This window comes from Nannospalax galili, unplaced genomic scaffold, assembly GCF_000622305.1.
Source record: "Nannospalax galili isolate Female #2095 unplaced genomic scaffold, S.galili_v1.0 scaffold720, whole genome shotgun sequence".
In the NCBI taxonomy this organism is placed as follows: Eukaryota; Metazoa; Chordata; class Mammalia; order Rodentia; family Spalacidae; genus Nannospalax; species Nannospalax galili.
In genome coordinates this window covers 1,286,955-1,312,872 of record NW_008346927.1, presented here as the reverse complement: position 1 = coordinate 1,312,872, position 25,918 = coordinate 1,286,955, and the positions used below count along the sequence as shown (strand labels likewise).

At 36.1% G+C, this 25,918-nt stretch overlaps 1 protein-coding gene and 1 pseudogene across 10 annotated transcripts in view; one reads left to right on the top strand and one right to left on the bottom strand.

Annotated features, from left to right (window-relative positions):
* Window positions 1-25,918, bottom strand: part of Kcnc2 (potassium voltage-gated channel subfamily C member 2) — a 224,345-nt gene that overhangs the window by 53,745 nt on the left and 144,682 nt on the right. The gene's annotated exons all lie outside the window — the stretch shown is intronic.
* On the top strand, window positions 10,517-19,690 carry LOC103742328 (annotated as a pseudogene).

The window sequence follows — 25,918 nt, the reverse complement described above, 5'->3', positions numbered from 1 at the left end:
AAAAAAAAAATCAGAGAAACAGTTTTAATGGAGGCACATACATGGAACAATAATGTTCTTCTCAGAAGCCGTGAAATAATAATAAAAAATTCCAGTGCATTGCTTCTTGGTCTTTAGGCTAAGATCAATTATAAAAAATACCAATGCAGGTGTGAGAGGTCTCCCTTTAAGTTTCTGGCCAGAGATGGGCCCTAGAGATGCCAAAAAAATACAGGATATTGCCATTGCTCTTGATTTTAGACCAGAAATTGATGGTAAAATATTATTGCTGAAGATACTAAACACTTTTCGGTCACACGACATGGAGAAATCAAGCTGATACTAAACTGGAAGTTTCCTCCCTGCTGGCTAGCTTTTATGGTGCCAGAAGATGCTGTTCAGGCTACTGGTGGGCAAAAGTCATTAACAGTCTTACCAGCCATGACTGGCCTGGCAAAATATAGCCATTGATGCAATAGTGTCATGAATGTTATTAGAGTAACATGCCACTTCCTGCTTGTATTCAAAGCCCACTCCACAGGTAGGAATTCCTGCTTGGCACTGTAAACTGCTTCAAGAATCCATGACTGAGAAGGTCATAAGCCCTAGGAGAGAACATACTATTGCTAAATGGACATAGTATCAAACTGCCTACTAAATACTTATATTTATACCCATAGAGTAGTATAGCTCTCATCCTTCATCACAGAAGTTTCTTTTCACAGAGTATGGTAGTACAGAAACTCATAACTGTTCAAAGTACAAAGAATAAGGACTGGAGAGATGACTCAGAAATTAAGGGTGCTGGTTACTCTTGCAGAGGACCTGGGTTGTTTCCAGCATCCACATGGTATGTAACAATGACCTGTAACTTCAGTTCTATGGGATCTGATGCACTCTTCTAGCCCTCATGGGCATTGCATGACATTGGTGCTCTTACATGAAGGCAACATTCATACATATAAATAAAAATAAATGAACCTGAGAGGGTGGGTTCCAATCTCCATCTATGTAGTGGCTGTGATCTTAGCAGACCATGAGAGGGTGCCTGTTTCCAGCTTCTCTCTGGCATAGAGGCTGAGAACTCAGCAGACCAACTGAAAGTTCCAAAATCACACACACACACACACCCCTTTAGGGAACATCCCAAATTTTGCTCTGAATTCCCGCTAATAGGAGTCCAAACTTAGAACACTGGAACCTGACTTGGGCTTCTCTGGGTGCTCCTGAGTAGCTGATCTGAAACCATCAGCTCCCTCCAAAATAAAGCCTGAGAGAACCTAAAACCTGGACCAACCATCTTTACATAAACAATAAGAAAAGGACCAAGGCACACCAAGAACACAAACAGAAGCATACTTCAACTTAATTCTCATATCAGAATCACAAACAACAAAAGAAATTCACATGCCAAAATCACAACAAAAGAATAATAAAATGGAAAGCAAAAACACTATGTCCCCACCAAACTCCACCAGTCCCATAGAAGAGTTCTACAAGGAGAACCTCCTAGAGATAACCAAGGACACATATTTTAAAAGAACAGCAGTGCAATAACACCCTGCCTCTTCATTGAAAGGCATGAAGAGGCATCTTGGCCAGCTTTAATTTCCAGTTTAATGGATTCATTATTATATCTCTTGCTACAAGCATTCCTCCCTAAGAGATAGAAACATTGAAGAAAACTCAGGCAGAAATGAAGATGGAAGTGCAAAACTCAATAAGCCAACTTGAAACAACAGAGGAAAGCCTTACCACTAGAAAGAATGAAATGGAAAACAATATCAACAGTGGATGATAAAGTTGAAGAATTAGACCACTCAAGCAAAGAGTATGGAAATTTTTTTTTAAATACAAGAACGGAATATGCAAGAAATGTGGGACACCATAAAAAGACCAAATCCACAGGTCATAGGCATAGAGGAAGGAGAAGAACTTCAGGTTAATGGTATTGACCAGATCTTAAACAGGATTGTAGAAGAGAATTTCCTGAAATTAAGGAAAGACATCGCCATACAAATACAGGAAGCACATAGAACACCAAATAGAATCAGAAAAGAAACTCTCCATGACATATCATAGTAAAGACAGTAAATGTACAGAAGAAAGAGAATACTGAAAGCAGGAAAAGAAAAACAAGTCACATACAAAGGAAAGCCCATCAGAATTAGAGCTGACTTATCAATGCAAACTATGAAAGCCAGAAGAGCCTGGGCCAAGGTATTTCTAGTTCTACATGACAATAGATGCCAACCCAGAATACTTTACTTAAAAAAAATGTTTATTATAGTTGAGGGGGAAAGAAAAATCTTCCATGACATGAAAACCCTGAAAGAATGCATGCCTATGAAACCAGCCCTTCAAAGAATACATGAAGCAATACAAAGAGAGGAGAAAGGAATGACTATATCCTAGGGGCAACGAAAGAAAATAAATAAAGGTATAATCTAGGAAAAACAAAATTAGGCAGAGAACAGAAACAGCAATCAAAATGACCTCAACCAATGCACATCTTTCAATAACCTTAAATATCAATGGACTGAACACCCCAGTCAAAAGACACAGGCTGTGAATGGATTAAGAAATAAAATCCATCTTTTTGCTGTCTGCAATAAACCCATCTCACCTTCAAGGACAGGCACTACCTTAAGGTGAAAGGATAGAAAAGAATATTCCAAGCAAATGAAACTAAGAAACAATCAGGGGTTGAAATTCTAATATCTGACAAAATAGACTTCAAAGTAAAACTAGTTAGAAGAGATAAGGAGGGTTACTTCATTCTGATCAAAGGAAGAATTAACCAAGAAGATATTACAATCCTTAACATATTTGCACCAAACATTGGCACACCAAAATTCATAAACATTAAGGGACTTTAAGACACAGATTAAACCCAACTCAGTAATAGTAGGGAACTTCAGTGCCCCACTCTCTCCATTAGACAGGTCAACTGGACAAAGAATAAACAGAAAGATGTCTGAATTAAATGATACCATACATCAAATGGACCTAACAGACATCTTTCAGATATTTCACCCAAGCACCAAAGAATACAGTTTCTATTCAGCACACTATGGAACTTTTTCAAAAACTGACCACATACTGGGGCATAAAACAAACCTCAATCAATACAAAAAAATTGAAATAATCCCATGCATTCTTTCTGACCACAATGCAATAAAGCTCAAAATCAACACTGGACAAAGCCCTAGACACTACATGAACTTATGGCGATTAAACAACCCAATTCTAAACAATGAGTGGGTCAAAGAAGAAATTAAGAAAGAAATAAAAGAATTCCTGGAAATTAACGAAAGGACAATACAACACAATACAACATCTGGAACACTGTAAAAGCATTCCTAAGAGGGAAGTTCAGTACTCTAAATGCCTACATTAAAAAATTAGAAAGAGCCCAAATAAGTGACCTAACACTGCAAATCAAGAGGCTAGAAAGACAAGAACAAATGAAATCCAATCCCAGCAGAAGAGAAGAAACAACAAAAATCAGAGCAGAAATTAATGAAATAGAAACAGAAAATGATGCAAAGAATCAATGAATCTAAGAGCTGGTTCTTTGAAAAGCTAAACAAGATAGACAGACCCCTAGCCCAGTTAACCAAAAGAAAGAGCAAATCCAAATCAACAAAATCAAATATGAAAGGAGAAATATCACGAGACACCCAAAAGATCCAAACTATTTATTATAAGGGAATATTTTTAAAACCTATACTCTACTAAATTTGAAAATCTAAAAGAAATGGATGGATATCTAAAATCATGGGAACCACCAAAGTTAAACCAAGAAGACATCAACAGATTAAACAAACCCATAATATATAAGGAAATTGAAACAGTAATACAAAGCCTCCCAACTGAAAAAAAGCCCAGGCCCAGATGGATTTACACCAGAATGCTACCAGACATTTAAAGAAGATCTCCAACCAATACTACTTGAATTATTCAAAGTGATAGAAACAGAGGGAGAACTCCCAAATTCCTTCTATGAAGCCAGCATCACTCTAATACCCAAATAGGGTAAAGATACAACCAGAAAAGAAAACTATAGACCCATATCCTTAAAGAACATAGGTGCAAAAACTGTCCAAAAAAAAACCTTGCAAACCACATACAGACGCACATCAAAAAGACCATTCAGCACAATCAAGCAGGCTTTATTCCAGAGATGCAGGCATGGTTCAATACACACAAGTCAAAAACATCATTAATCATATAAATAGACACAAAGACGAAAACCACATGGTCATCTCAATAGATCAGAAAAGGCTTTTGAAAAACTTCAGCAGGGATTTATGTTCAAAGTCCTAGAGAGAATTGGACTAGAGGGAACATACCTCAACATAATTAAAGCTATATACATCAAAGCCACAGCCAACATCATTCTAGAGAAAAACTGGAAGCATTCTCATTAAAATCAGGAACCACAAAAGGATGTCCATTATCTCCACTCCTTTTGCACATAGCTTGAAATGCTTGCTAGAGCAATAAGACAGAAGGAAATTAAAGGAGTACTAATGGGAAGAGGTCAAACTATCACTTCTTGCAGATGATATGATACTATACTTAAGAGATCCCAAAGTTCCACCAGAAAACTCTTAGAACTGATCAACACTTTCAGTGTAGCAGCAGGATATAAAATCAGTCTACAAAAATCAATAGTCTTTCTATATACCAGTAACAAGCAATTGGAGAAAGAATACAGAGAAATGCTGTCATTCACAATTGCTGCAAAATAAATAAATAAATAAATAATAAATAAACAAACAAATAAGTAATTAAATAAATAAAATATCTTTGAATAAGTCCAACCAAAGACACCAAAGACCTCTACAGTGAAAAATTTAAATTGTTAAAGAAAGAGATTGAGGAAGACATCAGTGATGGATGGACCACCCATGCTGATGAATTGGAAGAATTAATATTGTGAAAATGACCATTCTATCAAAATCAATATATAAATTCATTGCAATCCCAATCAAATTCCCATGACATACTTCACAAAATTAGAAAAAATACATCCTTAAATTTGTATGGAAGCACAGAAAAACCCAGATAGCCAAAGCAACCCTGAGCACAAAGAGCAGCCATGGGAGGATTACTATACCAGATCTCAAAGTACACCACAGAGTTATAGTCATAAAAAACACATGGTATTGGCACAACAATAGACATATAGATCAAGGAGACATCATTGAAGACCCAAACCCGAGTACACACAATTTCAGCCACCTGATGTTTAACGAAGGTGTCAAGAACACACAATGGAAGAAATACAGCATCTTCAACAAATGGTGCCGGCAAAACTGGATCTCTACCTGTAGATGAATGAAACTAGATCCTTATCTTTCACCTTGCACAAAAGTCAACTCCAAATGGATCAAAGACCTCAATGTGAATCAGGAAACCCTGAAACTATTAGAAGAAAACATTGACAGTAACTTACAAGACATTGGTGTAGGAAAGGATTTTCTAAATCCGACAGAAGATGCTCAGGAATTAAGGTCAGCAATCAACAAGTGGAACTTCATTAAACTTAAAAGCATCTGTACAACAAAAGAAACAGTAAAAAAGTGGAGAAAACCCACAGAATGGGAAAAAATCATTGCCAGTGACATACCTGACAGAGTTTAACATCCAGAATATATAAAAAACTTACAAAACAAAAAATTGAAACCCAAATGACCCAGTTAAAAGATAGGTGAAAGATCCAAACAGATAGTTCTCAAAAGAAAAAATAAAGGAAACGTCTCAAACAGTGTCCAACATCATTAGTAATTAGGGAAATGAAAATTAAAACCACCCTAAGGTATCACCTTACCTCAACCAGACTCACAAGGATCAAGAGAACAAGTGATACCAAATGCTGGCAAGGATGTGCAGAAAGGAGAACTCTCATTCACTCCTGGTGGGGTTGCAAATTTGTGCAACCCCTATGGAAAACAGTGTAGAGAACTCGTAAAAAACTAAAAATGAACTTGCCATATCACCTGCTTATATCACTCCTTGGCATATATCCAAAGGACTCATCCTATTATAGAGACACTTGTACAACCATGTTTGTTGCTGCTCTTTTCACAATAGCTAAGAGATGGAAGCAACCTAAGTGCCCCTCGGCTGACAAGTGGCTAACAAAAATATGGTAGATTTACGCAATGGAGTTCTATTCATCAGTAAAGAAAGATTAAATAATGAAATTTGCAGGTAATGGGTCTATCTAGAAGCTGTTACACTAACAGAGACTCAGAAAAATAAAAGATGTATGTTCTCCCTCTTTTGTGCATCCCAGCACCAAATCCTTTTAAATTCCATGTCCTTTTAATAAGATGATACTGTACAGCAGTCTCTTCTGCATGAAATAACTACCACCATCACGACTTCAGCAGTGCCTGATTGCTGAACATTGTCACAACTGGGCTTGTTTTTGGTTGTGCTCCTTCATTAAAGGAGGGGCAAGCAGGGTCAGTGGACCCTCACTAGAGTATCCAGCCACTCTTTCCAGACAACTGCATGTAATTGGGCCCTAATCACACATGGTCTCCTGCATTTGTGGAGGGCTAAAGTATACAATCTGGGGAAGACTAGAAAGAGAAGACATGACCTATGCTGGATAAAGGCTTTACAGTGTGCATACCCTCAGTTGCTCATACACTTCAACAACCCATCAGTTATCTCTGTAAGTAAGCTCAGACAATTCAATGGTTCCCCAGTAAAACTTTAATCAAACATTGGTTTGGCACTAGAACCTTAAAAGGGAATAAGCATTGCTTAGCATCCCCAGGAAAAGAATTCTCACATGCGGAAAATTTATTTGTTAATGTTATTATGTCTCATAATTATTTTTAAAAAGGAAAACGAGAATGTAAAAGATGTTAAAAGGATATGGGAATGGAATATTTTCCAAAATAGAAAAAAAATGAGAAAGCCTAAACAAGTGATGAAGGGCTGTGTAGGTTTGTTATGATATATAAAGAATGAGACAAAACTAATATACACATAATCTTAAAATTTCTAAGGTCATAGTTTAGTCAACTAGCTTCAGGAACAAAATATATATCTAGTCAAGGTTTATCTGAGAATATTTGGTTTTTTACCCAAGCTTTATCTACTTGGCACATGGTAATTAAAAGTACCAAACTGGTGGAGCTAATCTTTTTTTAAATTTTTTAGAAGAAGCATTTCATTACAGCTTTAACATACTCAATAACAATTTCCAGAGCAAAGACACATCTCTTTCAAAAGTGACTATAAAAGTTTTAGGTTCACAGTTAAATTAATACAGTTATACAATATTGAACTCAGTATATACCCTATAAGACATAAACTTAAATGAGTTTTTAACCTTTAAAAAAGATCAACATTTCATTTTAAAATATACTGTTTCTTACAGAAAGACTCATTGTTTTTGCTAATAACACTTAGATGTTGGCACATGCATCTCTAATCTGTATGTATCTGATTATTACTAGTCCTAGTTGGTTGCACTCGGCTCCTTGGCACCTGTGTTTGGATATAAAGTCATCAGGGAGATTTCAACAATAATGTTTATCACCTCTACTAATTAACATGAAGTAAATTTTTATGCTTCCTCCTCAAATATAATCATTTTTATAATTTGTTGATTTTCTTGTGTGTATATCACACAGAACTTCCCAAATCATCTTATTCATCTATACACCCACTTCCCAGATGTCACCCTCCCATAGCCTCTATCCCCACACTAGAGCCCTTGTCCTCTGTCATCCCTGCTACTGTCTGCTGTGCTGTCAGCACCCCCAGCTCTTCCCTAGTACTTGTCCATCCAGTGAATCTAGTCAACCTATCCAGAGGTCTTTGTTTTAGGAAGGTTAGCTGTTCCCCATCTAGCAGCAATCAGTTGCCAATATTCCGTTAGATAAGATTGGGGTCTGCTGGCCATTTTCCCAGTTCTGTGCTGGGTTACTATCTGGGAGTCTCTTAGGCTACCTTGGCCAATAACTCAAAAAGAAGGTATCTCCTATCTGGCATTGTTTCTTATTATACAGCCTTTAGCTATACATATGGACTCTTAAAAAATTATATTGGCCCCTTAAATCTTTGGTTATCCTTTCCTTTTGGGTGTTTAAGGCCATACAGTCGGCTGAAATAAACCAATTTATTTTTATTCTTAAGGCTGTTTGAGGATCTGTTCCTCAGAGGTCACATGCGCTTGGGAGGAGCTCCTGGCTCCGGTCTTTTACCAGTTCTGTCTACGTGAAGATAAGTCAATGGTTCTACTCAGCCATGGCTGGCTTTGCTTGGAAGTATGCAGGGAGTGATTCCTCTGTGTTGACCTTCCTCTTTGTAGACTGAACACTGGTTCAAGTCCATTTGGTGGGGTCTCCATGGCCTCCTTGATCACGAAGTCAGGTGACTCACCACAGTTACAGGACATTTTGAGAGATGCTCATAGTCCCCTGGAACTTGTCGACCTAAGAGGGCAAGGAGCAAAATCTGTCCTTTATATCCCTCTGATCAAATTAGTATAGGCCTCAAAGTATGTCTATTAAACATCCAAGAAGGTTAGTTCCACCAGTCTGGTACTTTTAATTGCCATATGCCATGTAGATAAAGCTTGGGCAAAGACCAATTGTTCTCAGCTAAACCTTGCCTAGACATATATTTCTTGATCTGGTATGCAAATTTGTCAGTAGGTTGTTGGACTAATATGGATCTCTCTGGTTTTTAAAACTAGCTAGGTATTATTTATCTCTCTCACTGTCTAACCCTTCCACCATGGTTTCCCCAATTAAGGTGCCCCACTTTTCCCATTTCTCCCCTAATAATACCATTCTCCTATGGTCCCACCTCTCTTGAGCTCTTTCTTTCCCTTTATCCCCAGGTTCCTTGAATAAACTTCCCTCCCCCCTCCCTTAAACTAACCCAGTTTTTATCCATATCTCCCTTATTAATGCTTGTTTCCTACTTTTCTTCTCTTTCAGATTCTTTCTTTTCCTTTACCTCCCTGGTTCCTTTCCATTATCCTGGTCCCTGTAGTTATGTCTGGATACATACTCACTTATCAGGATTTGGTGCTAGGATCCACATATGAGGGAGATCATAGGTCATTTTTTGTTTGTTTGTTTTTGTTTTTCTGATTCTGTGTTACTTCACTTGGTATAACAGTTTCTAGCTCCACCCATTTACCTGTGAATTTCATGATTCCATCTTTCTTTACTGCTGAGTAAAACTCTATCATATAAATGAACCCCATTTTCATTATCCATTCATCAATTGAGGGACACTTAGGTTGCTTCCATTTCTTAGCTATTGTGAAAAGAGCAGCAACAAACATGGATGTACAAGTGTCTCTGCAATAGGATGAGTTCTTTGGATATATGCCAAGGAGTGGTATAACTGGGTCAAGTGGTAGGTTCATTTGTAGTTTTTAAGAGTTCTCCACACTGTTTTCCATAGGGGTTAAACAAGTTTGCAATCCCACCAGCAGTGGATGAGCGTTCCGCTTTCCCCACATCCTCTCCAACATTTGATATCACAAGCTGGGTAACCTTTTCAGAGGATGGTGTGATGCGAAAAAGAGGTAGGAATTGGCTAGGCAGTTTGTGTAAAAAGACCCCAAAGAAAAGTAACCAGCTTCTTGGTTAAAAGTCAAAATGTCCTTGGGCCTCTTAGCAACATATTTTGTTCCAAAGGCCAAATATGTCTAAAGTATTTGGGAGCTCTTATCTAATCTTCAAAAGATTTTAGGGCTGCATCTTCAGAGGGGGGAATGTTAGAGTCGCAAAAAGCCCCATTAAAAAGAAGAAAAAGAAAGAGTACATGAAGTTATCAGAAAAAAGTGATGGGAAGATATGGGAAGAGTTGGAGGGGACGGAGTGGGCATGGATTTGATCAAAACACCTTATATGCTTATATCCCTGTATGAAATTCTCAATAAAAATTTTAAAAAGAAATAAAAATAAATAAGTACAAATAAAAATAAATATTTTTAAGTTCAGAGAATGAGTATGCAGTGCTCAGCCTTAAGTGCATATCTCCATCATACCCCGCTCACTGTTCAGAGAACATTTAGAAAGAAGGGACAGGAAGTTTGTAAGAGCCATGGGTTGGGGAGGACTGCTAGGAATCAGTGTCTTCTGGACACAGCATGGCCACTCAGAAACAGCAGCTGCAGTTACCTGAATAGGACCTGCACAAGATTAACCCAGTCAATGTTACAGCATGGATCAGGGAGGGACACAAAGTCCACCTCTAGCTGAGAAGGTATACGTAGGTGATAGCTATTTTGGGAGGGAGAGTCATTTTTTTCATGGGTGTGGCTTCTGGAAGGCTGCCCACGCTCCAGTCCAGTAGAAGGTTCTACATCCATGTGCTTATGAACAGCACCAGTTGGACTCAGTGGATTTAAGGACTCCGGAGGCAGTCAGGCAGATCTCTGTGAGTTCAAGGCCAGCCTGGTCTACATAGTGAGTTCCAGGGCAGCTAGGGCTACAGGGAGACCCTGTCTCAAAAAGACCAAAAAAAGGCTTTCATCCAAGCCATGAGCAAACGGAACCAAGTGTCATACGAGCGCCCTTGAAGCCGGCCTTCCTGTCCTGCTTCAAGAAAAGAGTCGGCTACAAGGAGGGGCCCACCGTAGAGACCAAAAGAATCCAGCCTCAGCGCCCAGGTGAAGATGGTGATCACAATGACAAAGAAGATGAGCAACCTCAAGTGGTAGTTTTAAAAAAGGGAGACTTGACAGCTGAAGAAGTCATGAAAATTAAAGCAGAAATAAAGGCCGCCGAAGAAGGCGAAGAACCATCTCCAGCTGATGGAAGAATCGTGTATCGAAAACCAGTTACACGTTCCTCAGATGAAAAGTATTCAGTTTTAACAGCAAGCTCAAAAAAGAAAGAAAAAAACAAATGAAGATGAAGTGAATAAGCAGGATTCAGCCAAAAAGAACTCACAGAAGCAAATCAAAAACAGTAGCCTTCTTTCTTTCGACAATGAAGATGAAAAAGGGTAAGTGTAAACATTTTAGACTTAGTTTCCTTTGAAAGCAATGGGGTATTTTTCAAAATAATTTTTCCTATGTTTTTAAAAGCATTATTTTTCTCTAATATGTTATAAATTTGTTACAGAAAACTTAGAGATTACAGAAAACAAATTCATGAAATAAAACATGCCCATCAGTGCCCCTTTGGCTGGAAATACTAGACATTCACTACTGTTAACATTTTGTTATCTCTCGAGCGTGGGTATGTATATATGTAAATTATATTTTTAACAAAACTGATGTTGTATTATATATGTTCTTTGTCCTGCTTTTCGCTTGGACTTATATTGTGCATTTTTTCAGATCAATATATTTTAAAAATCTAAAAAAAAAAAAAAGACAAAAAAAATGGACATCAAGTTAGAATATGTTGATCTTAAAGGAGCTGGGGATGGATGTGATCAAAATATACTGAAAAAACAATAATGATAAAACTGAAAAAAACAATAATGATAACCTAGAAGGAAGTAGCTCATTCTACAATGCTATGTAGAAAAATGTATACAGGAAACGAATACCATAAAAACTACAATAAGCAAAGATAGAATTGTTTCTCTAAGATGTACATGGAAATACTTAGGATTGGGTTCTAAGCCATAACTTATATCTTAAGTATTTTATAATTTTTGGTAAAAACCAAGAGCTCAATGACTGCCAATAATGGATTGAATGAAAAATAGTCATGTTACACTTCTACATGGTTTTTCTTAAAACTTAGCATCATTCTGTCTAAGTCACATGTCTCAAAGTGTGATTCCTGGGCTAGGAACAGCGTAGCTACCTGAGGTCTTTGCTTTAAATGCAGACTCCAGGAATAATTTGAATGTTAGATGTGTGACTTGATCTACATTTTAAATATCTTAAAGTGACCCCTGGGACTCAAAGTTTTAAAACATTACACTATAGTATTTAGAATTAAGAGAAACCAGATAGTAATGTCGAAGGCTTAGATAAGAAGCCACAGAGACTTTATCCATTTCTCTCTCAAATATCACACTGAAAACTTAAAATGCTCACTTTAGATATGGGGTTGAGTTAGCCTGCATAATTTCACTCCAGGATGACAAATCTGTTTTTTAAATTTTCCAAACAGGGCTGGAGGAACAGTATAGCCAGTAAAGGCTAAGGGTAAGAGCTAAATTTTCTGCACAAATTTAAAGAAATAGTCATATAGGCTAACACTTATGCAACCAACAATTTCTTTGTAAAAATATCTAAATCAGTGTAACACTGCCCTAGAAGAAGAAAAAAGCTTATTTTTCATTCTCTTTTAAATATATTCAAGTATAATTTCACTCAACTTTGCATTAAAATTCACTGATGACAAGCTGTATAAATATCTTCAAGGCAAATTGGACATGTAAATAAATCTCTGGAGAAATGAGACTATCCCTTAAATCAGTGGTGCTTATGGAGCTCAATTGTGAAAAACTAAACATACAAAAACAGAAATGTTATGAATAAGAAATGAGTACTGGTCTATTTTTTTCTTTTACCCATAGCTCAAAATATCTGTCTTAATGTCTAACATAAAGCAATACATCAAATAGTACATTTCAGTCCCAAGGACAGCATTATTTGAGTAAAAGTCACGTTAATAGCTTTGCTCAAGATTAAAATTACTATGGTCATAAACTTGTGATATTCAAGTAGGAGTCACTCTTCCATTTGCTGTTCAATCAGCTTGTCACAAATTTTTAATCAGAAGAATTACTAGAACTTTTTTAATGGGTTAGAATCTACTGTATGGTTATATCCTGTGTTCCTTGCCTTAATAAAACATCCCAAGGAAATGAGGATGGGAAATGAAAACAGTCAAGCAACTAAAATTGGCCGTTTTGAAAAAAATCATTTCATGAATTCATAAAACCATAATCCTTCTTTTAAGCAAAAACAGAAAAATAATTTGTGTGTTCAGATGGAGTGGCAGCAATTGGTACATTAAATTAAATTAAATCCAGGAAAGCTTTCTTTTACAATCTGTTCTTTTCTCACATCACTGGCCTAGCTAGTGTCAACACTGCATATGTTACAAGATCAGTTTGCTTCAATTCAAAGAGGGAACACCATCAAAGTATGTTCCTATCCTTACACCCTTGTGAAAAATCAATCTCAGTAAATAGCTAAGGGTCAAACAAACCTGATTTTCCAAGATGTAGCATTCTTCCTTGTTGAAAATCAGGTACATTCACCACTGACTGGTCACTCATGGATTAGTGGGATGTTAAGACTTGAAACTCTCTTCCAGTTTACTAAGAAGTCAAAACAGCAATTCCTTCTGTATAGACAGAAACATATTAAAGAGAGAGAAAGTTGTACAAATTGCTGTTCAGAGGCCATGTATTTAGGTTTGGACTGACTAGAGCTTATTGAACAGTGTTCATGCCCAGTGGCAACTGTAACTCATGGTTATTCATTGAAAATTAAAGATTTTCACAAAGGGCTAGAAAGATGGCTTGGGTGGTTAAGAGTATGTACTCCTCTTCCACAGGGCCTGAATTCAAGACCCAACACCCATGCTTTGGACAACATGGGCACTGCAAACATGTGCGCTTTACCCCCACACAAACATACACATGTGCACACACTAAAACTAAAATAAAAAATAAATCTTTGGTGCTTGAAAGATGGCTCAGGGATTAAGAGCACATCCTGCTCTTGCAGAGAACCTGGGTTCAATTTCCAGGACACATATGATGGCTCACAGTTGTTCATAATTCCAGTTTTAGGGGATCCAATGCCCTCTTTTGGCCTCCACTGGCACCAGGCATGCACACAGAATATATACACACATGCAGGCAAACACTCATACACATAAAATAAAAATAAATAAATTTTAAAAGATTTTCAGAAAAAATAAATTGTAGAGTTCTTGCTATTTCAGCTCAAAGCATATTATCTATTGACAAGAAAAAAACTAAAGCTGTGGCAACACGAGACTGCTACACTACAAAGTTTAAGACTGCGTATTTAGATGCTGGTTCACTAGTCAGGTGAGTACAGTTTAGGTGAACCCATTTTAATGTCATCTTTTGATTTTCCAGTTACTTAAAAATACCCAAAATGCATATTAAAACCAAAACACTATTCCTTCCTCCCACACTAGTATCATCTGTTCAGCGGCTAATCTGATAAACATACCACTATGAAACATTGCTCTACCAAGACAATGCATAGTTAGATGAGTTGCCAGTCTCAAGATGACAGCATAATGGCCTGATCTGTTAAAAGTATATTCTTCTGTGTGCTTAGAAAAAAATTGCTTCTGCTCTCATAGTCTCCAAGCTCAAAAGCTGGACTTCAACACCAAACTTCTTTTCCATTCCTTTAAAATTATATTTAATAATCATTTGTCTTGTTATTTAAGTCTACTGATAAGCATAATCCCTTGCTCACTTAGGAAACTCTCTGACTGATCAAGTTCTTGTTTCAGTTCAGCAACGTTTTGACCTTTCTAAAAATCAGGGTTTACCGAGGACAATTCAAGCAGACATTGAAAAGTTTCCAGGAATTTTTTAACTGATTCAGAACTGGTAAGGATAAATTATCTGCATCTGCACTCATGACAGTGTTGATGTGGGAACAATAATCAAATGAAAGCTCTTCACTAGAATTGGCACAGTGAAGACTTACTGCCTCTCTCAAACATCCTCATTGCAAAGACATTACAGAAAAATATCTAACAATAAGATAGAGGACACATAACTCAATATGCTTAGAAACGAGCCAGAGGAGTGTAGGAATATCATTCTAAATGCTTTTAAAATAAGAAGTCAAACTGTTAGTAATCAATGCTGAATGATCTCTTAATGTAAAACAGAATGGACTTTGCATTGTCCATTCCAAGCACAGAAGGATGAAGATCTCTGTTTTTCAGTTTCTGTTTTACAGATAACAGAAGAGTAACAAGGATGAGATGGCTAATGACTGACTTGCAATTCATTGTCTTAATCCTCAAAGGCTGGTAAAAAACTCTCCTCTCTTGTCAGATCAGGATCCATTCTATACATGAACAAAGACATTCTTAGAAAGGCCCCAGGCTTGTTTACTACTTCATTCTTAATTTCTTGAAATTCTTATCAATTTTTAAGAAGAGCACTGCATTTTGACTTTTCCTGAGTCCTGCCATCTCCTAGGTGAGTCAATTCTACTCTTTCTTTCCTGATTTGATTCTCTTGCATCTTATTTACTTTGATTCCCAAGGATATCTCCCTTCTTGTTTCACTTTGATGATTTGGAAACCATTTTACTAAAGATGAAATAATTAATAACAATGACCATAATTAAAAGAGAGTTTCTTTCCTACCTCTTCTTGCACCCACACCCAACAATTTTTATTGAATTTTTGTGGTTTTCATACAATATAATTTGATGATATTTAGATCCCCTCCTCTATCTGACCCTCCCGTTCTTGCCACCTCCCCAATTTAATGCACTCTATTATACATATAATAAGACATAGTACTTGAGAATGGATGGATTGGGCTAATAATGCTTTTAGATATGTTTCCTGAATCTACTAAATTTCTAATTTTTTTTAATCTGATGCTTCTACTATAGAGTCTAATTTGTGTCTCCAAATGTCCTTCACTGTAGCATAATCAACAATTTAACTGCAACTATATTTAAATAAATTCTGGTCTCCAAATAAATTGGGTGAATGATTTCTCCTTTTCTCTCAGTTAACCATCAAATCCATAGGTAACATGAGTTCACCCAATCCCTGGCCTATTCAACCCTGAAACAGGAAAATAAATCTATGTAATTCATGTATCGAAATACAGCATTCCATACTCCATTTTGCCCTCAACCCTTAACCAAGTTTCTATAGACTAATAATATTTTTATGCTTTTGTCTTATTTTCCCTTGAAAAATAAGACAATATTTATGAGTGCTCCTCAAAGGCCAGAAAACAATCACTTAGTAAGGGATAATACTCATGGGGCTTGAGAAGGGATGGATCAGACTAATAATACTTTTAGATATGTTTTTTGAATCTACTAAATTTCTAAATTTTCTTAATCTTGACGCTTCTGCTATAAGTATGACAATTCCTTGTTCATGAGAAAGTTCAGGTTAACGCAGTCTCTATTTGGGATTCTACCACTCAGAGGAACCTATTGAAAGTAAATGGTGGTGACCCAACTCTCAGCTCACTTGATGATATAATTTAAATTGGCTTTGGTAAAATGGTGAAATTATCAATCACTTTCTAGAATTCATATTTTACTCTGTTTCTATAACACAAGCACTGTACAACTTGATTGGCTTCCTTAATTTTCTGCAAATATAATGGATGAATCCCACAATTCTCATTTATGTATTTCTATTTCCAAGCAAGTCTATTGCAAGTTTATTGCAAGCATGTCAAGCTAATTTACCTTTACAAATAAATACTCAGTTCAGTCTCCACACATCTATAAGAAATTCTATTACCTAAAAAGGATGAGTAACATACATTAGAAGAATATTTGCAAGTTGTATTCTCAAACCTTTTGGTTTTTTAAAGTATTTTGGACCAGCATTGGAGTAAGTGAGGAAGTGGGAAAGAAGGCCAGAGCACTATTCTCCTCTACAAAGTACGTCAGAATCTGTCTTCCTTATTCATTGAGTTTTTTCACAACACACATTTAAAGTATTATTCTGCTAAAAAATGGTCTAAGTTCCTTATAGATCTAATATCTAAATAAAAGTTACTTGCTGAGCATAAGAAAAACCATATGGTCAATTGTTATTCAAGGGACCTGTATGAGAGAGAAACAGTGTGTTTCATCAGAAGAATTCAGTGAACATAAAAAGTAACTAATAACGACTTATTGAAGAAAATGTTTGGATAGTAAACAACAGAGAAACATGTAAAAATTTGCAAAACTCTTTCTATTATCTGCCATCCTCAAGAATTTAAAAATAAGCTTACCCAGATTCAAGATTTTTTTAAAAACCTGGAAATGTACAGTTTTTAAAAAGCTTATGATCAGGTATTAGCCCAATATTTAGTGCACAAATAACATTCTCATTATTGTTAAGCCCTGAAGATATTCCTACTTTAATATTATGATGAATAATTTAATTAATTTCTGAAGCTATTTTTCCCTAGTGCAGAGAATTAAAATCATAGCTTTGTACATAGTAACACACACTAAACTATTTCCAAACTCTAGCATCAAAGATTTTTTTTTAAATAAAAGAAGTGACACATTCATATAAAATCCTTACACACTTGTTAATAGCAGATTAGTTGATTATGGCCAGAGCTTGGAAACAGCCAAAATTTCTAAGAAGAATACGTAAACAGACTATGAAACATAAAAACAAGTCATAATCATAAAAACAAGCTCTCAAGAAATAAAAAAGCTATGGCTTAGCTGGGCGTGTTGGTGCACACCTATAGTCCCAGCACTTGGGAGGCAGAGGCAGGTGGATCTCTGTGAGTTCAAGGCCAGCCTGGTCTACATAGTGAGTTTCAGGACAGCTGGGACTAAAGGGAGACCCTGCTTAAAAAAAAAAAAAAAAAAAAAAAAGAAGATATGGCATAAATATTTGATGTCTGTTGCTAAGTGCTGGGCTTCTAGACTTTAGACACCCAAAATCACCCATCGTTTCATTATCTACATAGTTTTGTCTGTTCCTTGATGTCCTGCAGTTGGAATTCTCAATTTCACAATAAAAAGTAAACTTATATTCTTTAAAATCCCATACAATAAGAAGGAAAAACTCTCCTACCTTGGAACAAAGTAATCCTCCCTTCTAACACATTTTAGCAACAATGTAGCTTAGTTTTGAAGGCAAAGACTGAAAAAGGGTAAGGACTTTCAGTTTAAGCTGCTTAATTGCTCCTTCACCTTTGACCAAAATATTTTTAGCCCATCAGAACCTGAGTTCCAACATTTACAAACTAGAGATAACATTTGTAGCTATTCCTCATATTTGTTTTTCTCAATGCAAAATATTTAAAACCTAATAATATTCATATCTTTCTATGAAAATAAGAACAGTATCATGTTATGAGATGGTTTGATTTGAACCATTATTGTGAATCTACTACTTTTTACCTACAAGAGTTCTGTAATAAGCAAGCTTATTGCCTGTGTTATTATGAATATGTATAAAATTAAAGTCTTGTTCATTTTCACATCTTAAAGAGGTCAGTTTATAGTGCTAAGTATCCAATCTGAACATTTTTGTCAGTAGTGTTGATCTCAGATAGAAAAGGCTAATTTAAAATCATACTAATATTGTTGAATATTTTATATACATAAACATCAGCCTTTAATAGATGTTGGCTCCTGTTTTTTTTAATAAGAGACATAAGCAGCTCTTTAAGTGCTCGTGTGTCTTCCTGAGCACTTGTTTTGCTATACAATCTGTTGTTATTTGTGAAATATTTATTCCACATTGCTTTGGTTGGCTAATTCAGATTTCATTTCCACAGAGAGATACAGAGAAGCTTTTCAAACGTTCTAAATCTAACCCAAATCCCTTTTCTCTTCAGAATTCTTAGATTGTCGTGGTCTGCTAACACGACATTTTTCTCAGCCAACGTACTGGAAGAATTTGAAGGCTTCACAAAATCACAAGCAAAGCGCGGGTTGAAAAGGCTCTGAAACATCACACATGTGCACAGGACACCTGCCTATACATGACTGGGGCTTTGCTCTGGGAAGAACTGAGAAATCTTGTGTTCCTGGTGTCTTGCTGATTCACTGTTTGACCTTGCTCAAGGATGTTTTTCACTACATGTTGTAAAAGAGCAAAAAGTGCCACTACCTCCTATACTCTTTAATGGTATTTTCTGAATTAATGACCTTGTTTTAAGACAAATCTTAGAAGAAATGCTGCTAAGAAATGCGAAGTGTCACTATTACTTATGTAAAATGCAAATGGAAAACTAGAATATATTAATTTGAAAACTTGTGAATAGTGTTTAGAGGACTGGCACAAATGCAAAGGACATTTGTTTGGAGATAAAATAACATTCCAATTCTAAGATTCAAAAAAGAAAATGATTATTGCACACACAAACTTCCAACTGTAAAATGCATTCAGGGGTCCTGGAGTTGAATTTAGTTCACATTCAGATAAAGTTCCATTTTCACACACTTTTGTTTTGTCCATGAAAAGCCCAGCTGCTTGCCCAGCTGTGTATCAGTCATTCTTGACCAGAGCTTTATTAGTGGGATTTTGTCCTGCTATTTCCTTAGATGCTAAAAACGGTAGACATTTCTTCCACTTGAAGGTCATATGGAAAAGTTTCCCATTCTATGAACATGAAGATTATAAAAGAGATACTATTCATATAATTCTATGTAAACATATGGTGTTTATCAGAATTCAATCTTGAGTGAGTTCTTACAGCTTCATTACATAACCGTCAAATGATCAATTATCTGAAGATAAAGAGCTCAGCTTTTCCAAAAAAAAAAAAAAAAAAAAGCTTTGCAATACTCCCATTCCAGTTTCAAGTGCCTACTGAGTAGAGCAAATTAATACACACACAAAATACATTTCAAGAAAGTCTATCACATTTCTATGACTTGCTTTTTTTTAATCAGAGTGAGCAGAGCCACTGTGAACTGAGGATCGTCAAGGCCAATGGTGGTATGGCCTTGGATATAATGCCAGTCCCTATGTACCTGCAACCTGAAGGACTTCGAAATTGTGTCATAGAATGAGGTTCTGTGAAGGTATTTTAGAGAAGGTCAGAGTGAAAGGAAAGAAACAAAATAGATTACATAAATGGGACTTCTGTGTCCCTACCCATTAACATAATTGTGCATAGTCTTATTACTGTGAATGACAGATAAAATGACAAAATGACAAATAAAAATGAAGGAAAAGTAATTCCTCAAGTCACTTATGTTATGACATTGAATTCAAAGTTCTTTAATAAGATGTTGCTTGAAAAATTAAATATAGCTATTCTAACTCCTCTTCATGCATTTTATTTATAACCCATAGAGTTATTATTTTATGTTCATTTCCAATTGTATTAAGTTCATAAACTAGTCAATGTAGCTTATTATTAAAAATTAAAATATACATATATAAGTAAATGTGCATTGATCGTGTAATTATCAATGTAAGTGACTACTGAAAACATGCTAGTTAGTGAATTACAGATGTGCATAGCTTTCCATATATTGTCAATGTGGTATGGTTTATGACATTCTTCATTTTTCTGGACAACAATATTGGTATTTCTGCCTTAAAGATCATTAGTCACTCTCACACTATATATACACTAAACAATTTTCTCATTTTACTGGAAAATAAAATCAACCTCTAAGGAGGAGCTGGTTGAAAGATGATCTACATATTATAATACCAAATCATATGTATTAATTCATTTTTAAGGAAAGGACTTATATTTGAAAAGAAGGATACGTCCTCACACCTGTTATTACCATATTGAGAGCTTTAAGTTAATAAGCTTCAATGAGTACTTGTTATTTTAACTACAGACTAACTCTCCATTTGAATAGGAAACTTTTCACATGCCTTTGGGCTCCTTATGCTGGGTGGCAAGCTGGACACATAATTTACAAATTTGATAAGACAAAGCTTTCAAATTAAAGTGATTTCTGACCCTGTTCCAAAGAGCTATTCACAAAAACTAATGTAACACCGTTGAAGAGGGCGTTCCTTTGATAACAACATGAGCACTTCAGTGATATAGTTTCATGTGGGTGAGAATGGCTAAATTTCAAGTCACACAACGTTCAGAAACATGCTGCATCATTTGGAGGCAATTTCACAGGTCGCTCTATTCTGGGAATACCTACAGGAAATTTTGATGTGCTGGACCAAAAAGTCATATCTTGTGTCAGAGTTGGCTGCTTGGTCTGTTACACACATTGTAAATGCAGCTTTGGACTCAACTTGGCAACTAAAACAAAACAAAAAAAAATTGTTGATTCAGTGTAAGAACAAAGAAACCTTGATTTCCACAAAATAAATATCTAAAAAAAGTGCAAATTTGCTTGGCCTCTAGCATCACTATCTCTTCCTCAGAGCTACCTAGTATGTAAGCAAGTCTTCATCATACAAATAAAAGGACCGAGAATCAGAGCTCTCTGCTCTCCACTCTAACACAAGTAACCCACAGCTTCTGTTAGTCACACTGATACCATCATGTTCTTCCTTATTATCAGCACCAGGGAAAAATGACGAGAGTAACAAGAGAAAAGGGAAACAAAAATTGAATTCATATTCCTTTGTGGCCAAATTTAACAAGCCTTGAAATTGCTAGAAAATGAGATTTCATTTAAGATGAAGGAATGGCATTTAGATTACCCAATCATCAAGTTCAAACCACTTATCCTATCAATGCAAACTGACAGCATATGCACACGCATACTCAAATGAGAAACAATAATGGTACATCTCAATGGACTGCCTAGCACGAAAAAGTCCACAGCCCAAGGGATATGTCAAGAACAATTTTTGTGCATGCATTGGTCTCACTCTGGGTTTTGTCACAGAGCAATTTCATCAATGGAGAATGCATGAAGCTCACAGGCAAACAACAGATCTTTTTTCTCAACCAGTTCCTTCAGTAGAAGAGAAGAAATCAGGTTATCTCATTTCCAGTAGTGGAAGTTTTTGCTAAATAGCCATATTTTTGCTTATGCATAGAAAATAGGAAAGAAGGAAATGGGCTGTTTTCCATACCTGAAGACAAAAAGAATGATGTGCTGGTAGAGTAGGTTTGATTTTTTTTTTTTCTTTCTAAAGGAAAATAGCAACACTTGGAATAGCATTTGAAATATAATCATTAAATGCAAATGAGATGACTAAGGTGACATCTGCAACACCAGTTACATACTACTAATTTTGGAGACTCCCAGTAACATTATATTCAGGAAGAAAGCATGCCTGAGGCCAAAATGTGCCTCCATAAGAAGCTAATTCAGTGGAAATACTAGCTGGACAGCTCCTCAAGTTCTGTCGTTTTCAGAAATACTTCCATAATATTTACTACCAATGGCTAAGGACATGTAAGAGTCCTGATTATGCATGCATATCTGCACATATAGATTTTAATAGGTATATACATATCTCTTTTCAAAATATTTTTATTGGTTTGACAATTACATACGTTTAAATCATATTCAGCTTCTTCCAACTTACTACTCAACCCCCAACTTCATGTCCTCTATCAGTATTTATCTTTTTGTAATGGCCCAACATCTCTCAGCTGTCAATAGATCTCAGCTAGAGCTGGGGACTGCTGCCTATCTCTTCCATCCATGATGGGCCCCCAATCTGGCTTGGGCTTATATAGGTCTCGCGAATGCTGTCATAAGTTCTGTTATAAGTGCTGTGGGTTCACATATCCAACTACATTGTGGTGTCCAGACAACACAGTTTCCTTGTATTCATCTACTATCTCTGGCTCTTACAATCTTTCCATCACCCCTTCTGCAATGATGCCTGAGCCTTAAGGGGAAAGGGTGTGATATAGGCTTCCCATTTAGGGTTGAGTACTCTGAAGTTTCTTATTCTCTGCACAGTGACCAGTTGTGGATCTCTTTGTCAATCACCATCTGCCACAAAAGGAAACTTTTCTGGTGAGAGTTGAATGATGCACTAATCAATAGGTATAACAACAAGTCATTGTGAGTCACATTAATATTATGCTTATTTAGTATAAGCCAGAGGTTCCTGGCCCTGATAACAGAATTGAGTTGTACTCCATCTTGTTTAGTAGGTACAAATCCAATCAAAAGGAAGTTGGTTACTTCCATAATACTTGTGCCACTATTGCACCAGTGGCCAAGCTAGTTGTTACTGTAGCTAACAGGATTCACAGCTGGGTAAGGTTGATGATTGCCTTTCTCTATCAGGAACATGCATAGCACCTTCTATTATTATGAAAGCAAGCCAGCAGAGATGAAGCTTTGAGGTCAGAACCAGCTTGATTTCTTCTTGTTCTGTGACTCAAGTGTGTGGTATCTTCAGCAATACAGTCTTACCATCAAGTTCTGATGCATAACCAAGTGCAATGTCAATAGAAAGTATTGTTTGATGGTTGATGGGCTCTCTCTGATAAACTACAAAAGAAATAGTCCATTCCTGGCATTGGAGTTTACATTTGCTAGCCTGTGGTGTCTATTGGGACAACTAAACCTCTATTATAGGGTAATTACATTTAACTTCTTTTTAGATTATGTATATATATATTGAAAGAAGCTTCTATAGCATGTTTCCATATGACCCTTTCAAAAGGTCTTTAGTGTTAGTTATCCCTCCTCTTGCTCCCTCTTCTATCCTAAACTTCTGGTCCCCAATGTATTCATATCTTGAATTAAGCAAATATATTTCTAATTATTTATATACACATACACATCTATTTTTTATTTTAAAAAAATTTAAAGTTGTACTCCTTTATGGAGTTAATTAAAGACATTACAGAAAAAATATATTGTCAACAACCTAGAAAGTTTTCAGAGGTTTTTTGGAAAGTGCCACTGCCCCAGAGATGCATGCCCAGGGTTGCTTATCAATGAGAATTTTTTTTTTAAATCAGTGAGCAATGCCTTCAATCTTATAACTACATAATTTGTTTCATATGGGAATGCATTGGATGGAATTGTAACTAATGGTGTCCTCAGAGATCTCTGCAGCAGGAGGAAAGGCATTTGATGATTTGCTTAGGTGTAAACAGGACAAGACAGGATGCCAAGATGGATATTGGAAGTGGTGAAGGTAATATGGAGTTTTCCCTAAGAGAATGCTGAGTTGCTTGCACAGTCATCTCCAAGGACAAGTTGTGGCTCTGCAAATGTAGACAGTTGAAAGAATAAAATATAAATCACATGGAAGGTAAACAAGCCAATGAATGCAATTGGAAATTTCCAACCATGAGTCAGACTTGGCATATAGGATACACATATTTTCAATGATGCTTCCTCAGTGTGTGTGGATATTTTATCTTTATTTTTACTGCTTAGAATTATTAAGGAGAACCAAAGATATGTTCTTGCCCATTGTCTTGGAACCTGAAGAGTAAGCTATTCACAAAATTCTACCAGTAACCTTGTATAGGACATGAAAGCAAGATCCATTATTACATGCAAAAGTAAAATAGTGATAAGCCCTTGGGATTGGTTCCCATTATCACTGCCATGGTTAGTGAGTTTCTTTTGACTTAGTATCAACCACTAATACTATTACCTGATTTTCTAAACCCCTAGCCATGGATGGTGTATAAATACCTCATTATATAGTGAAGTGAATAAAACTAAACATTAGTAATTTAAGACTGTACATCAAATAGGACTGAGATTACAAATCAGACTCTAAAAGTTCATGTTCATGTAGAAACAAACACTAATATATAATGATCAGTATGGCACATTCCTCCTACAGACAAATACATCCAATTGAGGCTAGCTTGGTCTCCATGAGTTGTACAGGGAGACCCTGTCTCTAAAAGTTTAAAAAAAAAAAAAAAAACTATATCAACCATTGAGGACTTCGCAGTCTAGTAACTAACACTATATTTTAATTCTGCTCATTGTTTGGAAGTATATCTAAATCACACATGAATTTAATCATCATTGTAATAATTATTATTATAATAATAAATTTTTACTTAGAATTCATATATCCTGGGTCATGTTCAATATCTAATTAGCAATCTATTTACCTTTGCAACATACTCATAAGGTAAATTCACAAAAGAAAAACAACATAGAGACTTTAAGTAGTTTCCCTACTATCACACAACTAAGTAAACAGTAAAGTAAATAATAGAGTTCAGTAGTAAGGTTCAATAGTAGAGTAAATACTATTAGCATTCAAGCCCAGGAAGTATGTTCCAGATGACAAAATACTAGCAGGGGGAAGTAATTTCCTATAATGATACAAGTCATTTTCTCCAATAGTAATGATAATTTTAAGAGTCTACTTTGTCAATACATATTTTTTGTACTACTACCACATATCAGACAGGAAGGAACAAACAAAACGAAACAAACAAAACATTAAGATATATTAAGATCTATCAATCCTTTGGAATAAAAAAAAATGAAGCAAATAAGAAAAGTAAGAATGTCTGGTCTACAGGGAGTTAAGATTACTATTTTAAGTCTTTTCATTCAAGGATGACATTTAAAAACAGGGTAGAAGATGGTGAGGGGTAAACATGCAAATATCCTGGAAGAGCATTCCATCAATGTGCAATAGATACAAGAGCTCCATGGCCAAAGAATATTTAGTGCACATGAGTACTACCAATCATGCCAGTGTGGCAGTAGCAGATTGAACAAAAACAAACCCATAAAACATGAGGTTGGAGATAAATGGGGTCTAGATCTCAGAAACCATGGAAGTACTTTGGTTCTTACTTGGAAAATAACAGGAAGAAATTGTTGAATTTTGGGCTGCAGAATCTTTTCTAAAGAATAGACTAACAGACTGTATTTGCTGCTTACTGAAGATAATCCTGGGAGCAATGGGTGGAGTCAAAAGGCAAATTTTGCAGATTGAATCTGATTTTTAATACTTCACAACTGTGAAGCAGCAAGAAAGTCTTTCATCCCTTGGTGATATTCAATCTAAGAGCAACAGCTTCATGGCTGGAAATGGCAGCTCAGTGATAGGGCTCTCGCCTAGGATGCTCAAGGCCCTAGTACCACATAAACAGAACATGATAGTACATTCCTATAATCCCAGCACTGCAATGTGCAGCCAGGAGGATCAAGTGGCCAAAGTCATGTTCTGCTAGATGATGAGTTTGAGAGCAGCCTGGGGAATTGTCTGAAAAAGAAAAACAAATAGACTAAAAGGGCTAAAGCAAAGGCATAGAGGTCCGCTACAAGGCAGGCCTACATAAATGAAGATAAGAGGATATTGGTCAACATTGGTGGTGGAGCAGAAAGGCTGGAAAGCATCAT